The sequence below is a fragment of the Alosa pseudoharengus genome, unplaced genomic scaffold (genome assembly GCF_046254945.1).
Source record: "Alosa pseudoharengus isolate Yale_2024_CS ecotype anadromous, Long Island Sound unplaced genomic scaffold, YU_APseudo_1.1 YU_APseudo_1.1_scf_15, whole genome shotgun sequence".
Lineage (NCBI taxonomy): Eukaryota > Metazoa > Chordata > Actinopteri > Clupeiformes > Clupeidae > Alosa > Alosa pseudoharengus.
In genome coordinates, this window is record NW_027468620.1 from 8,633,662 (window position 1) to 8,651,341 (window position 17,680).

At 46.1% G+C, this 17,680-nt stretch overlaps 1 protein-coding gene across 1 annotated transcript in view; it reads right to left on the minus strand.

Moving 5' to 3' along the window:
- LOC143124125 (spectrin beta chain, non-erythrocytic 1-like) overlaps window positions 1–13,291 on the minus strand; it is a 79,807-nt gene extending 66,516 nt beyond the window's left edge. Inside the window, exon 1 of the mRNA XM_076285442.1 lies at window positions 13,177–13,291. The gene's annotated coding sequence lies outside the window, so the exon portion shown is untranslated. The remainder of the gene's footprint in view (window positions 1–13,176) is intronic.
- Between the last annotated feature and the right edge of the window lie 4,389 nt (window positions 13,292–17,680).

The following is a 17,680-nucleotide window of genomic DNA, read 5'->3' on the forward strand; positions in this document are numbered from 1 at the left end:
CCTCCAGGCTCCTGATAACAGCGGTCCCTTTGTGGCCCGGCTGGGATGAGACTAACCAGAGAGCTGGCCTGGAGCGGAGTCAGCCATTCTCTCTCTGGGCTTGATAAACTCCTCAGAGATGCCCCGACGTCGGTCAAGCCCCGAGGTCAAGTGACTGCCCCAACGAAAGCAGAAGAAAGGACCAAGGGAGAGACGCACACGCCTGGTTTCCTTTGCGGAACCTCGTTCCATCTTAAGGTGAAATCATGCTCTCACACACACACACACACACACACACGGCTCAAAAACTCTTGTGTCTTGTGTCACCATGAATCACAAGAGTTTAGTTGCCACAGAGCACCCCTATGACATTACAGCTGCGGAGTTCTCCACACATCACTGACTCAAACGCAGACGGGGGAACGTGCCTGTGTGCACGAGAAAAAGCACAAGGCATTCCTTCGAAGGCCGAGCAGCAGATTTAATTTGGCTCCGGTGGAAAGAGTGACCACATTCCCTCTGCTCACAGCCCAGGCCTGGACGAGAGCAGACCAGAGCCACTGAGGGCTGGAGCAGATGTTCACACGTGGAGAGAGAGAGAGAGAGAGGAGAGGAGAGGGCAGAGGAGACCCCCCCCCCCCCACCCTCCCCACACACACCCCCCTGGTGGTTGGGAGGAGGAGAGCGCCACCCTTCAACAACTCATTAGTGTTTTATAACAGGTGCACACAGCGACATACGGCGTGACGCCACACAAAGGTCAGTGGCTGGCATCACATGGGCGATGGACGGCCATCGAGGCAATCTTGGTCTCATGGGATGGCTGACCAGTGACCACACCCAGAGAGATCGCCACGGCAACACGCCTGGCCACATCCTGATACCCTTGCAAGGTCCCATAAAGGAAACAGGGCTGGTGTGTACGTGTGTATGTGTGTAGTGTGTGTGTGTAGTGTGTGTGTGTAGTGTGTGGGAGTGGAAGTGAAGACTCTGAGCCAACAACCAAACATGTTTGCAGCATATGTGCCTTGAGTTACTATGTGTAGCGCTGACTTAAATTAATACCTTGGCTAACTCAGTACGTGCTGTTCTTTTTTTCGATTTGGAGGACAGGCCAAAACGAGGAAAACATAGAGGGGAATCAGACATGGAGGCACATTAGCAAATATGAGCTACCAGATATGTAATGTAATATGCATGAAGATATTACCAGTCTGATGCATATTCATGTAGTATTTCCAGATAAAAAATCCCAAAAGCAAATGGCAGTGGAACTAAATGCATAGATTTTGTCAATCTCTTTAACATTATTTCAACAAGTCTGTCGCCAATAGGATGGATCAATGAAGCCAAAATTGGCCCTATTAGCAAAAAAGAGGCAAGTGCTTTTTGGGAGCCAGGGCATGCATAGTATGCAACACACATTCAGCAAGTTCCACCCAGATGGAACCCAATAGTTTAAGGAAAAAGGAAATCCAAGGCACTCTTCTTTTTAAAAAACAAAAAAAGTATAAAAAGCCTTTATTTTAATGGCTATTTCATGTCTGAAAACAACACACGCATAGCGGTACAAGCAGCCTTCTTCAGGGTGTGGTCCTCAGCAAACCATTTCCCCTTTTCCCCCCTATTTCCCATTCATTTGCTGCTTCCAGGGGCTTCACTTTTGACTGAGCATTCGCAGCCCATATGTTTTCGGTCACTGGGATGGACACAAGTGTTTTAAGAAGGCACTCCTCGAGTCCTCAAGGTGATGGGGCCGTCTTGGGCGGCTGATGAGTAAAGCCTCTTTCTGACCTCCTACCGCTCTCCTCGCGGGGACAAACAGTAGGCTTTGTTCCCCGCTGGAGATGACGCCCGATTGCATCAGCTTACCGAGCCGAGCCGAGCCGCACTGCGCTGCTCTGGCCATATGGCAGGGAAGAGTCTTAAACCATCTCACTTTCCCTTGTAAACACACCAGTGCTGCTTATTAAAGCAGGCCTGGAAGAGTCCACTTTGGATGGCTGGGAGAAAGGAGGCGGGGGTCCCTGAACTTTTAGTCAAATGGTTTGTCCTTGCCACCAGAGACTTGGAAACACCGCTTCCTTTGGCTTTCCAATAGGTTCCTTTCATTGTCAGTCTGGTGCCTGTAAAGCAGCGAGGCTCTTGGCCGTGGCCCTGAGGTAAGTGGGTTCACCCACTGCAAACTGCATCTGAGATTCATTCTCCTCCACTGCGCATCTGACATACGCATCTGAGAAACGTCTGGGGTGCAGGTGGGTGGACAATGTTAACGTCTATGGATTTCAAGGGTCTATTACCACCTCACAATGCTTTTACCCACTCACTTACTTAGCATTTTCCCAGCGAGTGTATGTGTGTGTGTGTGTGTGTGTGTGTGTGTGTGTATGTGAATGTGTGTGTGTGTGTGTGTGTGTGTGTGTGTGTGTCTTTCTTCTTGGAGGGGTGTAGTTAAGAGACGAGGGGTGTAGTTAACAGAAGAGAATGTTATGGGGTGGTGAACTCACTGTAAATGGAAATAACCGGACAATTGTTACACAATAGATCTCACCTGACTGCAGGGATCAGCCTTCTGTCATTCTAATGAGCACAGCCTACTGTACCAATTAGACGCCTGAGCAAAACAAAAACGCTCTGGCCACACTCAGATGAAACAGTCACGTTACCATATGCCGTATTGTGCAACACAGAGCGCTCTCTGACAACCTAAATAAACCTTCCAAATGAAAATGAAATCTTTAAAGTAGCGGAGACGAACACTAGGCGCATCTGAATTCAGGGCACACACATGGGTTCTTATAGTTTGACAGTCGGGAAAACAAAGAGATTAGAGAATTAAAGAAACATCCTGCCCCTGTCTGCCGCAAGGATCTGAAGCCTTCCCAAGTCAAACACTTTAATATCCGGTCGTCCAAACATTGAAGCGAAGTGAGAGGTCCTACATGCCTTGTATTTACATAACTGTGAAGAGCTGTGTAACACACACACACCACACACACACCACACACAACACACACAACACACACACAGGTTGGGGGCACGAGTGTCCTAAGCAGAACCCAGCTCTATGTGCACAGCTGAGGGGTCAGAGACAAGATGTCGCACGGCGGCCAGGCCTGGGGGGGGGGGGGGGACTGTCACACAGCAGGGTTGGTCAGCAGGATGTGTCTACCATTTAGGCCCTGGTGTCTGAGCACAAGACGCAGAGAAAGAGAGAGAGAGAGAGAGAGAGAGAGAGAGAGCGTGAGAGAGAGCGAGACAGCGAGAGAGGGAGAGTGAGAGAGAGAGAGCGTGAGAGAGAGTGTGAGAGAGAGTGAGAGAGAGAGAGAGAGAGAGATAGAGAGCGAGAGAGAGAGAACGAGAGAAAGGCTGAGCTTCTCTGAGGTCTGGATGCCATTACACTCCATTCTCCCCTCCAGAGTGTAGGCCTGCACACACACACACCCCACCACTTGCTCACTCACTCACCCACTCACTCGCTCGCTCACTCCCACTGATTTCCTGTGCTTACGCAACACACCCAGCCCCCATTGCCAAACTAAAAAGCCCCTCCTGCACCACACCCCTCCCAGTCCAAAAAAACATCCTCTCTTTCTCTCCATCTCCAGGACAGGAGCCGCCTTTAGGAGCCTCGTGGGCTCCACTGGGGAGACAGTCGAGAAGACAGGAGGAGTGGGAGGGAAAGAAAGGGAGATTATCCACAAGACAAGGCTGCAGAGGACAGGAGAGAGAGAGATAGAGAGAGAGGAGAGAAACGAGGAGAGAGAGAAGAGGAGAGAAGAGGAGAGGAGAGGAAAGGAGAGAGAGAGAGAGAGAGAGGTGAGCTAGAGAAGAGAAGATAAATGAGGGAGGAGAGGAAAAGAGAGAAGTGGAAGGAGAGGAGAGAAGAAAAAGACAGGAAAGGAGGATATAGGAGAGAAGAGGAAATGAGAGAGCAAGAGAGAGAGAGAGAGAGAGAGAAACTGAAAGCTTGCACTCTCTCACTACCATGCAGGTTTATGAGTGACATCACTCAGTACTGTATGCGGCTGAGGGCAAAGTCATTATCGGCTAATGTTCTCAGGCCGCTGAGCGGGCAGCACGACAGCTGCAGGACGATGGGCAGGGGAGATGACGGCGCGGAGTTGGGACGAGGACACAAGAAGGGCACGTAAACAAACCAGAGGAGATCCTATATCTGTCACCACCACCTCACACACACCCTTTTACGGGGCGCCTGTTCACACCCTCACAGACCACACACACACACACACAGGGCACAGCACACGCTAGACATCAAAGCGGTCATCCCCTCATCGTTCACCATCTTCCCCTCATCGGGGATGCTACTGGCCGCCCGAACAGACAGTCCACGGGGAGCCGGCAGGCATCAGGACCATCTCTTCTCTTGGCACGCTATGGTCCACTGGACGCTGGCCATCGCGGTGACACGCTCGGCATGATATTAGCGTTCGCTTTTGGGAACGAGTGAACGTGCCGAGATGAAAGCCAGTGACTGGATGGAGGTTTCAGCGGAGCTAACCAGGCATTAATACGGGCCATCCGCGAGCTCATCCCACTGGCTTTGGTCCTGCTCGTCAGACTCACTGACCGAACAGCTGGGCATTTTTCATGCCCACACTCAGAGTCAGCAAATGAGGGGCATTTCACAGGAGACGAGATGATAAAGGATTTAAGGCCATTTTACCAGATTTGCGTGACCAACGGGTTAAAAATATGTGTATTGACAGTGTGATGCGTGACATTTATTAACATTTATGTCCTGCATATAAAGAGAGACAGAGCCAGTTGATCTGTCACAAAGGTTACCTCTCCAGATATGATTAATAGTGTTCAAGATCAAGAACTAAACCAACTTGAACAGATGTTCGATCTGTATTTTAGATGCAGATTCCCATAAAATACTCATGTAACGTTACTGGGCTTTAAAAAGTCTTCCTAATGAACCATAGACTTTACATGCTTCACACAGATGGCAAGTTCAGCCGTCCAGACGTGTAGTGTCCACAAATAGCACAGATTTCATAGGGTTTTGTATAACCACAATAACGATTAAGAGGCTTTGTTTTGAAGCCAAAGCGAAAAACAAGCAAACTCAATAAAAAAACACAACACAAGCAGGCTTAAAATAAGACATCACCGGGACAAAAACAGCTTTCCATGTCCAAACAATGGGGATAAATGCCCTGTGTTGAATGTGTCTGTTCACAGAAACTCAGGCCATAGGGACTTCTATCAATCACCCGTATAAAAAGAGTCATGGACAATAACAAGAGATAAGTCCCATTAATTCCTAACAATCCACAACCGGTCCATGGAGAGACCCCAAACAAACCCCAAGCAACGGCTGGTGTGCGAGGGTATCGTCACTTAAAATGACTTTGAGATCAGCACTGTTTGAATGACACAGTGCCAGAACCCACAGGAAGTTTACATAAGCCTGTGGATCTCAGTATACAACGGCAGATAGCATGAGGTCACGCAGGAAAGGCAAGCCAATGAAATCACATTAAAGGTCAATACTGAAAGACAACGTTCATCCCAAGCTGCAGGCCAACTCCAATCCTCTGGCTCGTGCTTTTTTGGCAGGGCAAATGTGCACTATTATTCAACACCACAACCCCCATTAACAAACTTGATCTGATTGAAGAAGTTACCATTCAGTCATAAACATATCCTCTGTGCAGCATCGTATTTAATACCACAACCCCCATTTGGTAAGTTAACCAACTTGATCTGATTGAAGAAGTTGCCATTCAGTCATATAAACATATCCCCTGTGCTGCATTGTTTGGGAATGCACAAGAACTGCTGAAGTAGTGAGTGAGTGAGTGAGTGAGTATGCCCGGAGTCTGACCTTGCGCGAGAAGTCCACGGTATTAATGGAACAGTCACGCCATATCTTTGAGGACATTATCTTGTTTGCCTCAATTTTCTCGGGTCTTTGAAGATCATCTCAGAAATGAGCATGGCAGAAGGTACAGCCCATTCCTCGCTGGATTTAGAGCGGGTTATTATTATCGGTTCACTGGGAAGAGCTGGAGAAACAACAACTCGTGATTGATTAGCCTACATGTTTGTGTGGGTATTCACAAAGCTGGGCATTAACAAACATCAATGCTAGCTAGCATTTTACCACCACACCCCTCTGCAATCAAAACTGTACAGGAGAAATGCTAACTCTCTCACACAACCACCACACCCACTGGCCCTCCAAAAGGACCATCCTAGGCTAATACCAGCTTAATGCTCAATGCCAAAAACAGCTGTCGGCTGTCAACTCAACTACAAAACTGACAGTATGTCACCACTAGAGGTGAGGGGAAAGTGTACAGTGTACTTTTGTGATGTTTTTTGACATTTTATATACCATGGTGGTGCCAAGTATAGTGATATCTTTTTATTATGATTCTAAGTTCATACAGGTACAGATCTCTATTCTGAGAACATTGCTTCTAAAGATCATACAATAGCACAAGATTCCTCTCCATTCTCCACAGTACCACTGTGGAAATTGAAACAACAAAATAATCTGTCCAAACAGTCAAGAACAAATTAGTAAAATAGTAAGATAATATAGGACTATGAATAAATAATATGAATAAAATAAATAAATGCATTTCGGAGAATGCAATGACAAATCACAATCAGGTATCATTTTCCCACCCCTGTAAACCAGAATCTTCTGCAGTGAGTTTTCGCATGTTTAAGCAAATCCAAGGTTGCATAGATCCTTTTGACATCATCCGTGTCCTGATGAAGCACAATGCTGTGGCCTTGCAGACTGGAATGGCAGCACGTGAGGACATCTCATTTCAACCTGGCTGCATGCCCGAATATCTCCATCCATTAACAGAACCAGAAACTGCATAGCAATGAGGAAAATTCTTCTTGTTCTGCCAAATCGATGTAGTACCATTTGAGCATTTCTTTTTAATGTTTTTAGAGCAAAGATGACTATCAAAGTGTCATGCGTCATGATATTCAAAGCCGATTTAGAAGGCTTTTGCCACTTGAGCTACGCGAGTCAAGGATGAGTATGAGTTTTCAAAGTTACAAAATAAAACTTTTACCTCTAACACAATGCAGGCCTGGTTTTCCCTCTCTCATTCAGGAGGGCTCGACTGATTCATGCGCTCAAGGACATACACCCCCAGGCCTTTCCTGTGACCCCAGTTTCTTCCCAGCATGCAGTGGGCCGTGTGTATTTATGGGAGAAGAATACCCCTGGTAAAGCTTCTTAATACCCCCAGCGCACATCTTACTCCCCAGCCACGACTGGCCCAAACACTGGCTCTGGGAACTTATAAATATAGCCCTGACAAACAAGTCTCCCACACCCACACGCACACACACATATATTCATACGCAAACACACACACACATGCGTGCACACACACACACACACACATATACTCATACGCAAACACACACACACATGCGTGCACACACACACACACACACACACACACACACACACACACACACGCGCGCGCGTGCACGCACGCACACACACACACACGTACGCACGCGCACTCATACTCACACTCGTACGCACGCGCACTCATACTCACACATGCGTGCACACACACACACACACACACACACACACACACACACACACACACACACACACACACACACAGAGGCAGAACGGTTCTTATTGTTACAAATAATGAAAAATCCCGTCCTTGTGTCAGCATTATGGTCAACAATCAGTTTAATTGCAACTCTTTCATCACTAAGCCTAAAAAACAAAAGTTCAGACGACCAAGATACTTTGGACACACACACTCACACACACACAGAGAGCCATGGAATTAAACCCCTGATGAGAGACTCCTATATACCCTATGCCTCAGCATGAGTTGATGAGACACATTTAAGACAGGAGACTCAGATGAGGTCCAGTACAAAGTCATGTCAGCAGCACACCACACCACACTCTTCTCAGCAGCGACAAGCCCTCTGTACTACTTGGGATGCCAAAGCTCAAAATAGTGCTAAGGCCTTATCATTAACCAACACAAAAACACATGACCTCAGATCTAATCCTGAACTATAATGGAAGACAGAACTGGCACGTGTTGGATAGCAGCAAAGCATAAGGTTACCCTGGAAATCCAGAGTTCTCGCGAGAGCACAATGGAATTGTCTCTGCGAGAAACTCTGCCAAGGAGCAATGATGCACGTTACTTTTACCCCAACATTCCAGGGAACCAGCTAAACTTATGAAGACAGCGCTGCAACGTTGGAGGACAGTACACATTGGTCGTAGTGTTATCCGATTGCGTGCAGTGAGATTTTTAAATGCATGCTTGTTGCCGCCCCTTGAGTTGGGCCATACATTGTTCTTGGCCAGACCCTTAATCTTTCTAGACTATCAGGGTCTGGATTTTCCAGGCTAGCATAAGGTATCAAGAGAGGAGTGATTCCGCTCTGGTAGTGTGCACATTCACAGCGTCATAATCATAATGATTTGCAAATATTGGGTCTACATCATCCATTCTTTGCTCTGCTGCAAATGGCCTTGAGATTAGTGTACATACCGGTGCTCGACTAATGAACACGTTTTTTAATGTAAGACAAAGCCTGTGCTGATGTAAACAACTTAAGCCATTACAAATTCAGTCAATGCTGGGAGGAGGCATCACAGTTCTCCTTCAAAGAGAATTAATTGCTTATTATTGCTAATTGCTGACCTTAATCTCCCACTTTCAGACACAACACTGTATTGACTTGGCATGCAGAGCTCCCACGCAGCAACTTGGAGAAGGCAGTGGATCAAATCAAATTGGGTTTTGGAAAACGCAGGCAAAAGATCACACAAGTGTGTGTTTCTCAATGTATTTGGCCTAAATTTGCCCTGGTTTCAAAGACAGATATCAAGTACACTGTGGGAAGTGTTACAAAGCTTTCCTCTGCACTTTAAATCATACAGTAGGTGCTCAGGCTGTTGTTTGAAGCTGACTTGAGGTTGTCCTCATGAAGCAAAGTTGGGGGATTTCTGACACATTTGCGGACATTTATTTTGTATGAACAACTCACCACCACCTCCTCCTCTTCCTCCTTCTCCTCCTCCGCCAAAGTAAAACAATACGAGTTCATGAACTAGGAGCGTTCCAGCCAGCCATGCTCATGCAGGCAGTCGGAGGCAGACACGCCTTCAGCCATAGGAAAATTCAATTACACTAATCCTCAAGAAGGTCACGGTGGCGTTTTGAGTCTGTGTCAAGAAACTGTGGGTCTCACATGTGAAAGGAGGAGACACACTCACACACTCGCCCCCTTCAGGGTTTGAGCATAACAATAGGAAACAGACACACACACAAAGTCACCAGTGGTCCCTTCCACTGGACAACAAGCGAAACTCCTGCTCTGGAGATGAGAACTTTTTGCATTAGTATATTATGAATGTTTCTACAGACCCAGACCAGCACAGGCCAATGAAATCATATTAAAGTTCACTGAATGACAGCATTAAGCTCAACCTACCTTCCATTCCCCTTTGCAGTGTAAACATGCCCTTTGAGAACCTGTAGCATTAGCAGCATGTGAGTATTTCTGCCGATTTAAACCTGCACTCCTGTATGCAGTAACTAAACAATTTGACAGACACCAGCAAATTAGTGAGTCTCCCTTAAATAATCAAAGTTCATGGACTTTGTGTCAAGCCAGGTTTGTGAGAGCAAAAGCTCAAACATACAAATTAAGATGGGAGCCGTCCTGACCTACTGCGATAGACTCTAGACTGGCCCACTGCGAAGTATCAAAGCCAGTTGTTTGGAGTGCTGTCACACTAAACAAATGCAAGACCCAAGAGGCTAATGATAACTTGGCTTTACTGAATGTCCAGGGGCATACAGGCCGCTCATAGTGAGAATGGACAGAATCGATGTTGGACATTTCAAACATGCCTTTACTATCTGCAGAGAGGCGAGGCAGGTAAACAGAGAGCAAAATAATGACATCTCCAAGAAGGGAGTGAGATGAGTATGTGAGGGAGAGGCAGAATGAAGGAGAGAGAACGCTAGAAAGCCGTAAACAGAATGTTAGCTCTCAAAACAATAAGAAAGGATGAAGACACTTAATAAAACAACTGATAACATCTCCGTGTGTTGTGTCATGATGGAAGCTCAACCCATACACACACCCACACACACACACACACACAAATAGGGGTGACAAGGTCCTGGCTGGACCACAGGCTGATGTTTAAGAGCAGAAACAGAGTGAAATGGAGTTGAAGCGATGCTGGGATATCTTCCGCTGAGCGCTGCACACTAGCCTATATTTAGCTCTGCTCTGCCGTGAGGCAAGGAGAGCAGCCGCTTCTGTCGCACTGTTCCACTTACTCTCTCCTGGCAAACTCCCAAAGCTTCCCACGCCCCGCAACCCCACCCCACCCCCTCACCGACCCACTCAAATGGGACTCAAACACCCACCATTTCCTGGATGTAATGAATTTCCCACTATGAAACGCGACTGTGGTCAGCAGATCCACTCAGCCATGGAGCCATGAATGAATTCATCAAGTGCAACCACAGCACGGGCAGCAAGATCAACAATTGTCAGCGCCAGGCTTTTGGGGGTATAGAGTGCATGTACGCGCCAGCTTCCACCAAGGCAAGACCAGGCCCGACCACGTAGCCAAGACTGACATTAATAGGATGCGCTCCAAATGGGTACAGAATGGCAGGGCTCTGTCTGACTGTGGAGTGATTGATCACCACTGCACCAGAGGCTCAGGCGGCCAACACCATCTGAGTCAGGGGGCCCTAATTGAAATGGGCAAAGTGCAAAGTCAGTCTATGAGCAAAATTCTTGTGCATGAACTAATGGCATCATGTGTCGTTCGGCAGCTTTTAGCTGACCCACCCCTGTCTGTGCTTAGGATCTTTATCATGGCATTAAATTTGCAAATAGATTTTGCATAGTTATTAAACAGGCTTTAGTTAGACCTTAGACTTTGCCAATCATTTTAAACTAGGGCCCAGTGTTAAACATTCCTCCTTTTCCTCAATGATCTTTTCCTTTTCAATCCATCCAAAAGTCCAGTCAGATGTTTAATGAGTTAATATGTTTAATCAGTTTAACTTGATATATATATATATATATGTGTGTGTGTGTGTGTGTGTGTGTGTGTGTGTGTGCATTTGCATACACTGCCTTCTCTGTGACTAAATGTCTTGCCTATGATCAATAATATCCCTGTGTTATGAATTTTGAAGTGGAGCTCAGTTTGTTTCCACAAAGTGAACACATTCACATTTTAGTTGTGTCAAAAGTGTCAAAGTATCACAAACTCAAACAGGAGCAGCCATGAGCAGTCTCCTCCATGCTGAGGGGCGAGGAACAGAGGAAGGACACTGAAAACAAGTTCTTTCTCTCGCCTGGCCTCATTCCTGAAAATAGACATCACCTGCCACCAGCACACTGGGCCGCAGAGACTCTGGCAGCACTGCAAGCTCCTCTACTGGGCTCAGCAAGCGACTGCGACACAAGCCAGAGTGCAACACCCTCTGCATCCAGATCACAGACTCAGTGGTGTGGGAGACTAACCAAAGGAATCTCCTGGGAAACAATTAGAGCTCTCTCTCTTTCTCTCTCTCTCTGTTAATTGCTTTGTCGGCACAACCACTGGGTTGGCGCTCTCCCCGGTCAGTGAACAACAAAAAGGCCTGGCCATTCATGCTAACACCAGAGAGAGCCAGTGAAAGAGGCCATCCCTGGTCAGAACAGTAAAAAAATAATACATTTTATGAGGATGACAATGGACAAAACAAGAAACTGCAGAACACAAGGCACATCAGAACTCATATTGAGAATAATGTAGCACATCTGATGACTAGCAGGCTAAGCCCCAGTGTATCCCAACAGTGAAACAGGAATGAACCCTGAACTTGAGTTCTGACAAGTAGCAGGAAAACACCTTATGTCATTGCATTAGGCTACTGACTACTAGTGAAAAGTAATGTCTTCATTGATGACAATTACATAGACAACGACTTGGAGAAATTGCTATGGACAGATGATTAAACTGTTTTACAGCATTTTTTAATGTCTATTAGGCCATCAGAAACTTGCCAGCATAAGTGAAAACTACGCACCATTCAGGTGCAATAGGCCCCTATCACCGTCACATGCACCACAGAAAGATAACAAAAGTGTAAATTCCGTCTTGAAATATGTCAACAGTAGCCTATGTCTGAAAGAGCTGATTGCTGAATGATCGCATTTTTAAGACTAAATTAGCTGCGGGGTCTCCACGATTCTTGTCTTCCTCTGGGACAGCACAGATGATTCTCGAAACTAGTCCACCATCATCTAGGGGACTTCCGTTTCTAGGTGAGTTGCATTGTCGTGGTTCTGACTTCTGAGTCTTCATAATGTAACACTTTGCATCTAATTGTGGCCATTTATTTTAGTAAAGTGTGAAATCTTTGTGTGAAACCTGCAGATATCACAAAATTGTCATTTCGTGACATTAACGCCAACTCATGAAAACCGTCGTGCTCTGAGCTCCGTTGACACAGAGGGCATTAACGTCAATGACAGTGCATGCGCTTATTTGATTACATAATTAAGGTTACAGGTATAGCCTAGTCTGGAAAAGAGACTGCCAATCTCTCCTTTTCTCCGGTCTGGTACGCATATTATGAGCACCTGTGCGGCGGCAACATAAATCACGACAAAACTGGGTTCATCGCTAGCCTAAATGTTACTTTATTACAAGGACCACGCCTGTATCCCAGTAGCGTGCTACACTGTACCGTTATCCCGTACCTGTACTATAAACGTCCATGTTGTCATGGCGTTGGCTATCACTGAAGGAAAATGTGCAAGATCCATGCTGGCTATGGCTCAACACTGCAGATAAGATCCAATCCAAGACAGAAAAAAAAACAGAACAAACCACCAAAAACTGCTCGTATAGCCGGTTTTCAAGCTACACGTAGCCTAATAAAACAATGTAATACTGCAGACTCACGTCCTGGTTCACTTTTGTGACCAAGCTGGAAAAACTACCGAAGATGCGATGAAGGCAGTTTTAGCAAGATGTTGCAGCAAGAACGTTAACAGTGCTGCTGCTTGGGTCGTTTAATCCATCGGTGGCTTTCACGATTGACTACAGGCTCTGACTCACTTCATTCAAGGCATAAACGTAGGTAGTCAAATATTTTGAATAGAACTTACCAGCGAAGGGACAGAGCAATCGTCACCGCAAAGAGACCAAGACTGAAGTCAGAGGCTGGACGAGAACGCAAGATCGCGCTGCAGAAATCCGCACCGTCTCTCTCCCTCCCTCTCTCGCTCCCGACCAACGACAGCGCTGGCTACTGCAGCCCAATTTTAGCGAGGGGCGGAGAGTTCGCCTGACAACATACAGCAGTGAGCGAGCGCGCTAAAAGGCAAGCCTCTGATGAAAAAACACTCTTCAGAAACTCACAATATGTGTGGAATAGCGCAGTCTATGATGTCTGAAAGTTTGAAAACGATGGATCGCATATCAGGTTGTGTGTTTAATCTAAAAAGTGGTAAGCTTTACAGATACTTAGGCCAAGGGAATGATGGGTGATGCATCCCATAAGACCTGAGTCCTGACTGAGGGGAAAAAACTCCCCAGACAATATCTGAGAGGAAGGCAGCATCTATGTTGATATTTTCATAGACTATACTTTTGCCATCCTACACTTCTTAAAAACCACTGTATCCTTGAAGATACCCATCCTACAGCTCAAAGTAGCCTACAGTAGGCCTACAGGATAAGTAGATGTCATACAGCTCTTATCACAGTGTGTAGATGCATAGAAAACCGCCTCTCAATAAATCTCTGGAAAAAACAGTAAAACTGTTCTGTCTTTAAGCTTTGTTTGAAACCAGGAAGATCTGTGTAATTTTATACAATTACAAATTCACCTTATTTTGCTTTAAAAGTGTTTCCTGAATGAATACATGTTAACCATAACCTGTATGCACTAGCCTACCCCTCTAACATCGTGTATCATTAGAAATTAGCAGATAGCCAATACTCTACTTTATTTATAAATCAGTCATGATTTCGTCATTCTCATGGTATCATCTTCACCATTACCTCAGTCATTCCTTTCATCCTACCAGAGAGCGGCTGGACTCCATCAGTGATATACCAAAGGTTTGATTTACCACTGAAAGGAAAATCCCTTGAATATGCTGCTTCCTGCAGGGGTACAGCTGCTTGAACCTGAACGCCTGCTGTGTTGGGCAAAGCAACAAGGCAACAGCAGTGGTATCAGCCAGAGTCAGGGGTTATTGTTAAGACAGCAGAACAACCGGCCTGGTAATATGTTGGCTCTGTACACCCTGGATTCATACTGACAAGCATATCCACACTCATCAGACTCTCCACGAGAAATAGCTTGGAAGACATTTTCTATGTGCTCCTGGGAGCCAGCCTCTGTCTCTGACTTCTGGACCCCAACAATCAGATGATTTAACAATGTGTGTGTGACGTGTGTGTGAAAGACATGGGGTCAGGTTGAATTACTAGTTTTTACAACCTACAGTAGGCTCCTCCCATCACATCTTCAGTCATGGCAAAGCCAATATCAGGAATGTTTCACCGCTCGATGGTGTTTTAAGCCCCCAACGTCGTCTTCCGGGCAGCGCTGCCACCCTAACCCTAACCTTAACCCATGCCTAACCCGTGGACTACATGGCTATCCAGGCATGTTAAAATTCACAGGTTAAAAACAGACATGATGAATGTTACTATATATACCACTAGGAACTACAGTTTTCCCACTGCACAGCTATGTTTGTTTTGAGATGACACCCTCTAAAAGGTGAGAGGTCAACTTGTTGCTGTACACTAGGCATTCTTGTGTCAGAGTAGCCAAACTCCAATAGCCTAAAAGTAGAAGGAATATGTAGAGACACAGGGACTTTTTCTTCTGAAGAGCTGAAAGTGATTCAAAGAGAAGTGAGAAAAGAATTCAGTTTTTACTGGCATATAGGCTTGTACCATGACATTTGTCTTGATTTGTCTTCAATGTCTTGTATATAGACTTATAGCCTAGAGACGACTTGCTAAAAGTGATCAAATCAACAATACATGCTGCTCTACCGCCAATTAAAAATCCCCTTGTTTGAAGTGAATCAATAAAAACACAAACAAGGATAATCGTTTGTCCTTGTCATACCACATAGCTTCTCTTGACATTATCAACACCCACATACTAACATGGAACACCACGGCTGCGAACTGGCTCTCTTGTCATTTGAGAGTTGGAGTTCTCTCACAACTCTTTAGGTTGCCTAGCAACAGCCCTCTTTGAGAACATACTCCAGGTGAAGAGTTGTGGGTGGCTTGCCTCACTATATGCAAATACATGTGCAAAGGTGACCGCATAGTGCAGGGATAGTGCTGTTACTGATGATTACTGTGCTTACTGTAGCTCGGATATACTTTGAATGCATGTGGTGGAGATTAGAATGCTCTGTGTGCTGAATAAAAAAATCATCTGACCATTATCAGCACAACTGTGACAAACAGACAGCTAAGAATGCATCAATATGCATTCTTAGGCTCTGCCCGAAAAAAGTAAATAGAAATGAGCTACAGTATGTTGCTTTAACATCCCTTTATCATGGTCCTTTTTTAAATCTCTTTCACACAAGGTGTCCTACTGTGAGTAGTGTGCTGGCCGGTCCCCAATGGTATGTGTGTGTCTTTGTGTGTCTCTGTGTGTGTGTGTGTGTGTGTGTGTGTGTAAGAGAGAGAGAGAGAGAGAGTGAGTGACAGAGAGAGAGAAGTTTGAGTTGTCCCAGTATAGTGGCCGTGCAATAGTCCCATCTCCTGTGTGCGTGCACTGTAAAGGCTCTTTGTGCTGGTCACTGGGACAGCCTGGGCCAAATGAAAAAGGCATCTGTGAGCTTTGTTCTTTCCAGACCCTTAGATAAAGTCTGCACCGAGTGGTTACCATGGACACTGGTAACAGTCCCTCTCACTGTTACCGTGGAACTGGGAGATGAGAGAAGGAGGAGGAGGGGGGTTGATTCCATGCCTGATTTCAGACGCTCGGCACCTCACACTGAATAGAGTAGGCGGGCTGAGTTCAACTGGGCTCGCTGCCTCCCTCCCTCCCTCTCGCTCTCTTCCTCCCTCTCTCTTTCTCTTTCTCTCATATACTCACACATCTACTCATTTTATCTCCATCTCTGTCAATCCATCTATTTTTTTCTAGTGCTCTCACACGTTATCTTTCTATATCTCTCTCTTTCTCACCTCCTGAGGCTTGGCCACCATCCAGGGATCACAGGCAGCAGCAGGTGAATGCAATCACTCTGAGGTGCTGTGGAGGTGGCAGGCAGACGTGTAGAATGGGGGCGGGGGGTTGATGCAGACCTACATGTGTGTCTCATCTGGACACCTTGGCTGAGAGTTGAAAGGCTCCGGCGCCGCTGGAGACGTGAGGACCTTCGAGTCGACACAAATCATGAGTTTAGCAACAGCATCCTCACGTCCCCTCTGCCAAACAGCAGACTTTGAAGAGTTACTGAGAGATTTTTTCTGAGGGAAAGATGGCATGATTTTCTAAGTAGAATGAATCGCATTGCTTAATACTTACAGTACATACTACATTTTGGCATGGCAAGTGGGTGTGACCTTTGACCTGTGCAAACGAACAATGAAAAGAGTGGGCGCAGCACCATGAAATGGGCAGCACAATGAAACAAAACGAGATAGAATGAAAAGGCAGCGCACCCACAGGATGACGTTTATCTTCCCTCTAAAGGAAATTGATATGGGTTGTTATTTTTTCTCACATCACTATCAAAAATGTCTTATCTGTATAGACCTTCTGGATCCTATTTCGATATGGCACTGCAGTCACCAGCTGAACAATGAACATCAACATCAAATCATAAACTACAGAGAGTAAGTGTTCAGTCATGGAAACAAATCGTTTCATGCAAGCACGCATTCTCAAACAAATAGCTGTGAAACTTCAACTTCAGTTGTACATTGTGTGTGTGTATGTGTGAGTGTGTGTGTGGAGGGAGGGGGGGGCACTTCATCATGCTCTATAACAGTTTCATTCATCATGATGTGATTATTGGGGGGTTTGCATTGGCCGGTTTTGATTATTTGGGGGGGGGGGGGGCACTGATGTTTTCACACTGTAGCCTAGACACCCAGAAGAAATGTTACCCTTTACATCCTGATGATGGATGTGTCTGCACCTCTTTGACCATCCCACGGCATCGCTCTTCACTAGTATCTTATGTTGCCTGGTCCAGCAGCCTAACATACAGTCATAGTCACTAACACCACCAAGACACTGGGCTTCTCATTCGCATGGCAACTCCACCACTTGGGTTTTAGAAAGGAAAAAATAAATAGAGCCCATTAGAAAGACAAAGGCAGTGGGCGTCATGCAGTCAATGGGATTTGTGAAGGTTACATAAGCGCAGCAGCAGCAGAAACAGCACTGGCATCTGGCTTAGAGGTTGGTTGGCAGTGTATGGCCTTTTTCCTTTTCAACATGGAGGAGATAAATCCTGGTGTGCAGTACAGTTTGGCTCTGGCCTCTCTGGTCTACAGGGCTCGTCCCGTGTGGGGGCCGAGTGGAGTGGACGGCGCTGTGCTGTGCTGTGCTGGGAGAGAACTCCTGAGGCATGGGAACGCAGCTCAGCCGTGAAGAGGACAGGGAGGGGG